Source organism: Rana temporaria, chromosome 3 (assembly GCF_905171775.1).
Source record: "Rana temporaria chromosome 3, aRanTem1.1, whole genome shotgun sequence".
Classification (NCBI taxonomy): Eukaryota; Metazoa; Chordata; class Amphibia; order Anura; family Ranidae; genus Rana; species Rana temporaria.
Genome location: NC_053491.1, coordinates 458,585,413 through 458,593,462, shown reverse-complemented (window position 1 = coordinate 458,593,462; position 8,050 = coordinate 458,585,413).

The following is an 8,050-nucleotide window of genomic DNA, read 5'->3' as shown; positions in this document are numbered from 1 at the left end:
TCTTACATCAATGTCCTCCTTACACCCTATCAGAGCCCCTCTTACATCAAAATCCCCATACCGCATGTGATACCGCCAGGAAAACCCGGGTGGTAAAAATCTATGTTTTTTTACTCTCTGGTCCTTTTGTGAATTGGACTTAAAGGGGTTGTCACTTCCTCATTGTTCGTTTTTGCTCTATTTCTTCTCTGTTCTGTTCACTTCCTGCTTGTCTGATTTTACTGACCACCGTGAAGGGAGGCTTTACTGCGGTGGTCAGTGACGTGCTCACCCCCTCCTGGGAACTACATCTGTGCGGCAGGACGCTCTCTACATGTTAAGAGACTTCAAGGAGGTGTGAATTACTGAACGTGCCACAAGTCATACTGGGAAATGTAGTTCTTACATGAACGAGCGCCGCAAACCAGGAAGTGAATGAGAGAACAGAAACTAGAACTCCGGAGGTGATATACTGTAGATGAAAGAATTCAATAGGTATTTACTCGTTTTTAACAGAATCATTACACTATTCTGTCTGTCTACCTTGCAGACATTAATTTTAGGCAAAATTTTTTTTTCCTTTAATGACCCTTTAAAGGGGTTGTAAAGACCAAAATATTTTCCTCTTAAATTAAAGTCTGACAGTAGCTGATGAAGTAAAAAGTAATGTTTTGCATTATAACTAGTCTGATACCTGTTGAAATCGAGCTTTTTTTCACCTCCGTCACTCCTGAATCATTATTCTCACTGACTTCCTGGTTTGCGGTGCGCATTCATTCTTGCTACATCACGGTCTAATAGGAACTACAGTTCCCATTAGGCTTAGCCTCCATGCCTGTGAGGGATAAGAGAGCATCTTCACGCAGGGCTGTAGTCATAGGGAGGGGGTGAGCACATTCTGCTTTCCACCATGCAAAACGGCTCAGATGCTGGTGGAAAGCAAGAAGAGGAGAGACAGGAAATGGCATTTTCAAACCTGGATTACTGTATTTTGGAGGTCTAAAGGAAAAACGAGGTAAGTGATATTTAAATGCTCTAGCTTACAGCAATCAATTGATCTAATAAAAAACAAACCTTTAGTGTTCCTTTAAGAGCTTTTTAAATGATATTTAAACGATTTTTAAATGATATTTACCTGCACATTTTTTTTTGTGTAGTAAATACTGCATAATTTTTTTTTTTTATGATTTGGAATTAATTTACTGCATGCAATCATTTATGCAAATGAGTCACATGACTGCGGTAAACGTTAGTGAATTGATCCCAAGGATTCTTTAAAGTCCAACTCCAGAAAACTTGAAAATTCTCCCTTGCAATGGGGCTGCTTCTGCACTGCAGGGGTTAATTGTTTGTTTAGTTTGTTCCTCTACTGGGATAAACCAGGAGCTTTGACTGCCACTCTTTTGGGTGGAGTAGTGTTAAAATAGAGCAAAATGCTGAGATTTTAACTAGGGTTGTCCCGATACCGATACTAGTATCGGTATCGGGACCGATACCAAGCATTTGCCCGAGTACTTGTACTCGGGCAAATGCTCCCGATGCTTCACCCGATACTTGTACTGTCAGCGGTGATCAGTGCGCGGGGAAGTTACAAGCACCGATCACCGCTGTATAGATTTAAAAGTAATTTCTCCGCTTCTCTCTACACCCCTCCCCCCGCGTGGCTTTCAGCTGCTTTAAAATCAGCGGTGAGTGAGTGAAAAACTTGTATAGCGCAGCACATGCGAACTGAATCTCCTCTTGGCGATCGGTGCTTGTAACTCCCCCACACATGATCACCGCTGACTGTCCCGTGTCGTCCTCCAGCCCCCCTCCGTTTTGCTGCAGTTTGTCTCCCTCCCGCCGTGTATACCGTGCATCCCTCTGTGTATCCCGTGCATCCCGCCGTGTATCTTGTGCATCCCGCCGTGTATCCCGTGCATCCCGCCGTGTATCTCGTGCATCCCGCCGTGTTTCTCTCCCCTTCCATGCTCCTCCTCCACCCCCTGGAACTGTCAGGATGGAGAGCGGGGTAGGAGCTGGTAAATCCAGCTCCTTACTGCTCCGAATGGACAGAGTCAGTGATCACTGACTCTGTCTATTCACATAACTGAAACATTGTAAACTCTGATTATAATGTTTCAGTTTATGAATGAAGAGAAGACGCTGTCTTCTCTCCTTTCATTTTCAGTGCAACTGATGCTGCTGAGAAAGGGACAGGGGAACACGTGTCTAGTCCCTTTCCCTGTCTCAAAGGGAAGATGTCAGACGTCTGTTAAGACCCCTGATATCTCACCAAAATAAAGAATAAAAAAACAAAAGAATAAAAAAATTTTTTTTTGTAGAAAATAAAAAAATTAAAGAAAAAACACACTGGCCCGGATTCAGATAGAGATATGACGGCGTATCTCCTGATACGCTGTCGTATCTCTGAGTTGCGACGGTCGGATCTATGCGGCTGATTCATAGAATCAGGTTCCGCATAGATCTCCCTAAGATCCGACAGGTGTAAGTGACTTACACCATCGGATCTTAGGCTGCAATCTCCCGCTGGCCGCTAGGTGGCGTTTTGTTTTTTGTACGCAACGAATATGCAAATGAGGAGTTCCGCCAATTCAGAAACGAACGGCCGCCCGCCGCTTTTTTTTACGTCGCTTGCGTTCGGCTTTTTCCGGCGTATAGTTATCCCTGCTATGTGAGGGGTATCCTATGTTAAGTATGGCCGTCGTTCCCGTGCCGAGTTTTGAATTTTTACGTCGTTTGCATAAGTCGATTCAGAATACGGGGGGACGCAAGTTACGCTCATGCCAAAACCAATGACGTCCTAGCGACGTCATTTGGAGCAATGCACGCTGGGAAAAATCGCGGACGGCGCATGCGCTGTTGGATGGGCGCGGGGACGCGCCTGATTTAAATTGTAGACGCCCCCTAGCCATGGAATTTGAATACCGCCGGGGGATTTAAGGTACACCGCCGCAAGTTTTGAGGTAAGTGCTTTCTGAATACAGCACTAGCCTCAAAAACTTGCGCCGGCGGATTGTAAATCAGATAGATTACGCTGATCTAAAGATCCGCTAATCTATCTGAATCTACCCCACTGACACGGTCCACCCCCCCCCCCTTAAAAAAAAGAAAGCATTATAAATAAAAAAAAATGTAAAAAATTAAAAACAAATTGTTAAAGATAAAAAATAAAAAAAATACTGACACATGTGCCGCTGTCACATGAGATTAAAAAAAAGTATCGGTATCGGCGAGTACTTGAAAAAAAGTATCGGTACTTGTACTCGGTCTTAAAAAAGTGGTATCGGGACAACCCTAATTTTAACATTTTGCTGCTTAGTGGACCTTACTGATTTTGCAAGAGCCCTTGAGCTCTGCTATGCAGACAGCCTCCTGGTTGTCTCTCTGGGTATGTGTGCGCCATTTTCTAATGCAGGGATGCCCAACCAGTGGCCCGGGGGCCACATGTGGCCCGTGGAGGCCTCTGATGTGGCTCGCGACCTCCTGCTCTGGGATGGAATAGAATACTGTTATTAACCACTTCCATACCAGGCACTTACGCACCTTCCCGCCCAAGCCAATTTTCAGCTTTCAGCACTGTCGCATTTTGAATGGCAATTGCACGGTCATACTACACTGTACCCAAACAAAATTGGCGTCCTTATTTTCCCCACAAATAGAGCTTTCTTTTGGTGGTATTTGATCACCTCTGCGATTTTTTTTTTTTGCGCAACAACTAAAAAAAACCAGAAAATTTTGAAAAAAAATGATGTTTTTATTTATTTCTGTAAATTTTTTTGTAAATAAGTTTTTCTCTTTCAATTACGGGCACTGATATGGCGGCACTGATGGGCACCGATGAGATGGCACTGATGGACATCGATGAGGTAGTACTGATGGGCACAGATGAGGTGGCACTGATTGGCGGCTCTGGTATGCGGCACTGATGGGCACTCATAGGCGGCACTGATGGGCACACATAGGCGGCACTGATGGGCACACATAGGCGGCACTGATGGGCACACATAGGCGGCACAGATGGGCACTCATGGGCAGCACTGGGCACTCATAGGTGGCACAGATGGGCACTCATGGGCGGCACTTATGGGTGGCACTGATGGATACTTATGGGTGGCACAGATGGGCACTGATAGGTGGGCACTGGGCATGGATGGGCACTGTGGGGTGGCACTGATGGACACTGTGGGGTGGCACTGATGGACACTGGGGTGGCACTGATGGACACTGTGGGGCAGCACTGATTTAACCATGTTGCCAGTCAGTGCCCATTTGTGGGCACTGACTGGCATCTTTTTTTTTTTTAATGCTTTTTTTTATTTATTTTTTCATGCTTTTTTTTTTTATTATTTGCCCTACCCTGGTGGTCCAGTGTGGCGATCCGAGGGGGGGCTGCGCTGATAAACAATCAGCGCGAACCCCCCCCCCTGTCGGGAGAGCCGCCGATCGGCTCTCCTATACTCGCGTCTGTCAGACGGCTCTTCCTGTTTACATCGCGATCAGCCGTGATTGGACACGGCTGATCACGTGGTAAAGATTCTCCGCCGGAGGCTCTTTACAGAGATCGGAGATGCAGGGTGTCAGACTGACACCCCGCATCACCGATCACCGCGCTGCGCGCCCGGAGGCTCTTTACGGAGATCGGAGATGCAGGGTGTCAGACTGACACCCCGCATCACCAATCGCCGCGCTGCGCGTGCGGCATGAAATCCTGTGGGATGTCAGTGTTTGTCAGTACCCCCTGTGGGAAACACCTCACTTCCATATTTAGTATGGACAGCCGCACACCAAAATCAACCTTGGAAGGTAGCCTTTATTGGTGCAAAAGGATAAAAGCACTACAAAACACAGCACAGCAAGCAGTGGGATATAAAAACTGACGCGTTTCGCACAGAGGTCTAGTGCTTAGTCATAGCTGTGACTAAGCACTACTAGACCTTTGTGCGAAACGCGTCAAATTTTTATATCCCACTGCTTGCTGTGCTGTGTTTTGTAGTGCTTTTATCCTTTTGCACCAATAAAGGCTACCTTCCAAGGTTGATTTTAGTGTGCGGCTGTCAATACATTTCTTCCATTGATTTTTTCCTTGTGCATTGCCAGCACCCACGGTCTTTGAGGACGACATTGATTGCTCATTGCACTCATCTGGAGCGGCGGTTTTTCTTTCTCCATATTTAGTATGGTGGATCATAATTGCAAGGGAAGTGGTCCTGTCGGTCTTTCCAGTTTACAGTTCACTACTTCCTTAGACTCAGATTCTCAGGATGCAGGGGTCATAAGCGTGCTCCCATGCCCTGTTTTCCAGGCATAGTCAGTGAGGATGAAATCTAGACCTTAAATGGGTGTTCCAGGCTTTTTTCATGTTTATTAAAAGTCAGTGTAGCTACAGACTTTTAATAAACAGACGCTTACCTGCTCCACGGTCCAGCGATTCGGCCGCCTGTACCGTCGCTCCTCTCCCTCTCTCTCCGCCGGCACCACCATTCACATTGTGGGCACCCGGCTGTGACAGCTTTTGGCTTCACGGCCGGGCACTCACTGCACATGCGCGAGTCGCGCTGCGTTCTATTAGCTAGATTCACAAAGAGTTATCGGTAGTTACGCCGTCGTAACTCGGAATCTAAGCCGTCGTATGTTTAAGTGTATTCTCAAACTGAGATACACTTAAACCTAGCTAAGATAAGACGGCCTGCGCCGTCGTATCTTAGCTGTCTAGTTCCGCCGGCCGCTGGGGGCGTGAACGCTGATTTACGCCTAGAATGCGTAAATCAGCGAGATACGCCGATTCACGAACGTACGCTTGCCCGTCGCAGTAAAGATACGCCGTTTACGTAAGGCGAATCCCGGCGTAAAGTTAGTCGAACAAATAGCTGGCCTAGTCAATGTTAAGTATGGCCGTCGTTCCCGCGTCGAAATTTGAAAAATTTACGTTGTTTGCGTAAGTCGTCCGTGAATGGGGCTGGACGTAATTTACGTTCACGTCGAAACCAATACGTCCTTGCGGCGTACTTTGGAGCAATGCACACTGGGATATGTCCACGGACGGCGCATGCGCCGCTCGTAAAAACGTCAATCACGTCGGGTCATGAGTATTTTACATAAAACACGCCCCCCTCATCCTCATTTGAATTAGGCGCGCTTACGCCGGCCCATTGACGCTACGCCGCCGTAACTTAGGAGGCAAGTGCTTTGTGAATACAGCACTTGCCTCTTGACTTACGGCGGCGTAGCGTATATGCGATACGCTACGCCGCCTCAAAAGTAAGCCGCCCTACCTGAATCCAGCTATATGAGTGGACAGGGGATCTCCTGGGACCTGTCACGTGTCCCAGGAGATCGCCTAGAGGGAGGGGCCGCCTAAGGGGAAAGGAGGAGTCGTCTAGGCAGCCCGTAGGTGGAAGTAGGAAGTGGGACAGGAAGTCCCACTCCTACTGAAGCCTCCACCCCCCCCCCCAAAAAAAAATGCCAAATGTGGCATGTAAGGGGATGAGGAGTGCTTAAAGCGGGTGGAACTCCGCTTTAAGTCACCTGTCTGCAACTGCGATAAGGTCTGACAAGCAGCCTTAATTGTGTGGATTGTCACTGGTGTTGGTTAACTCCACAGTTAACCCTTTACATCCCTAAATAGTAGCTGCCACATGTAGGCAAGTGTAATGCTGTAATATGTCCTCTGTACTGAAAGGGGCGCTGCAATGTTTCATCGGGTTGGCAGGAGCCTATTGAAGTTGTCCCCTATTGTGGGCTCTAAGCTAAAGTGACTAGATTTTTAAAATGAAATCCGGGGACATATTTTTTTTTACTAGTAAAGGCGGCAATCAACGACTCTCTGGCCGCCGCCTGCCTCACAGCCTCTCAAGTCATGCATTAGGGTGAAAAAACTTTTTCCTTTATAACTGCTTTGATATTGCCTTAAGCTTTGACAATGAAACCTGGAAGCTGGCTGGTTTCTATGCAGAGCTGTACAACATTTTGCACGCTCCAATTTTAGTAATTATCCCCCTAAATATCATAGAGCAGGTTTGGAGATGGGGCCTTGAAGCTACTCTTTGACAGCTCTTCAGGCCGAGTTTCAGCTCTTAGGGCAGCTTTAGAGGCAAAAATGGGAGTTTCTTATGCAAGAACTGGTCTTAAAGGGGTGGTTCACCCTAAAAACGACTTTTTTTTATTACACTGGCCCCCCACATTACAATACGATTAAGGCTAGTATTTTTTTTTTTATGCTGTACATACCTTTGTACAGCATATTCACCCGTGGCTTCCGGGTTGCGAGTCCCGCGGGAGTGGGCGTTCCTAACATGTCTGTGATTGATGTTTTGACCAAAAACGAGCTCCGCCCCGTCGCATAAGCCGCGTCACGATTGGCGAAAGGAGCCGAACGGCGATGCACATGCACAGTATAGCGCCGACTCGCCGTTCGGCTCCTTTCGCCAACCGTGACGCAGCTTACGCGACGGGGGGAGCTAGTTTTTGGTCAAAACGTCAATCACAGACATGTTAGGAACGCCCACTCACGCGGGACTCGCAACCCGGAAGCCACGGGTGAAGATGCTGTACAGGTATGTACAGCATCAAAAAAAAACTAATAGCCTTAATCGTATTGTAATGTGGGGGGCCAGTGTAATGAAAAAAAGTAGTTTTTAGGGTGAACCACCCCTTTAAGGTACAACTCACTGAGAATCTTGGATCAACTCCAAGACAGAAGCTGTACTAAGGGTCTTCTTGGGCTTTGGAGCAGGGGCGGACTGACAACTCATGGGGCCATCGGGCAATAGGAGATTATGGGGTCCCCATGCAATAGGAGATTATGGAGCTCCAAGGCAATAGATTATGGGGCCACACAGTACTGTATACGCACATACAGTATACATGCACAGTATACACACACACAATTTTATAAAAGCCTGAACCTTTGAGAAAGCCCATTGGGCGCAACGCATGAGGTAGACAGTGACATAATCACGCTAGGTGGGGCTGTGGACGCTGAGAGTATTACTGAGACATTACATTTTACTTCTGAAATGTGAGTGTATTTTACATTTAAATAAAAACTACTATAAGCGATCTGCACTAT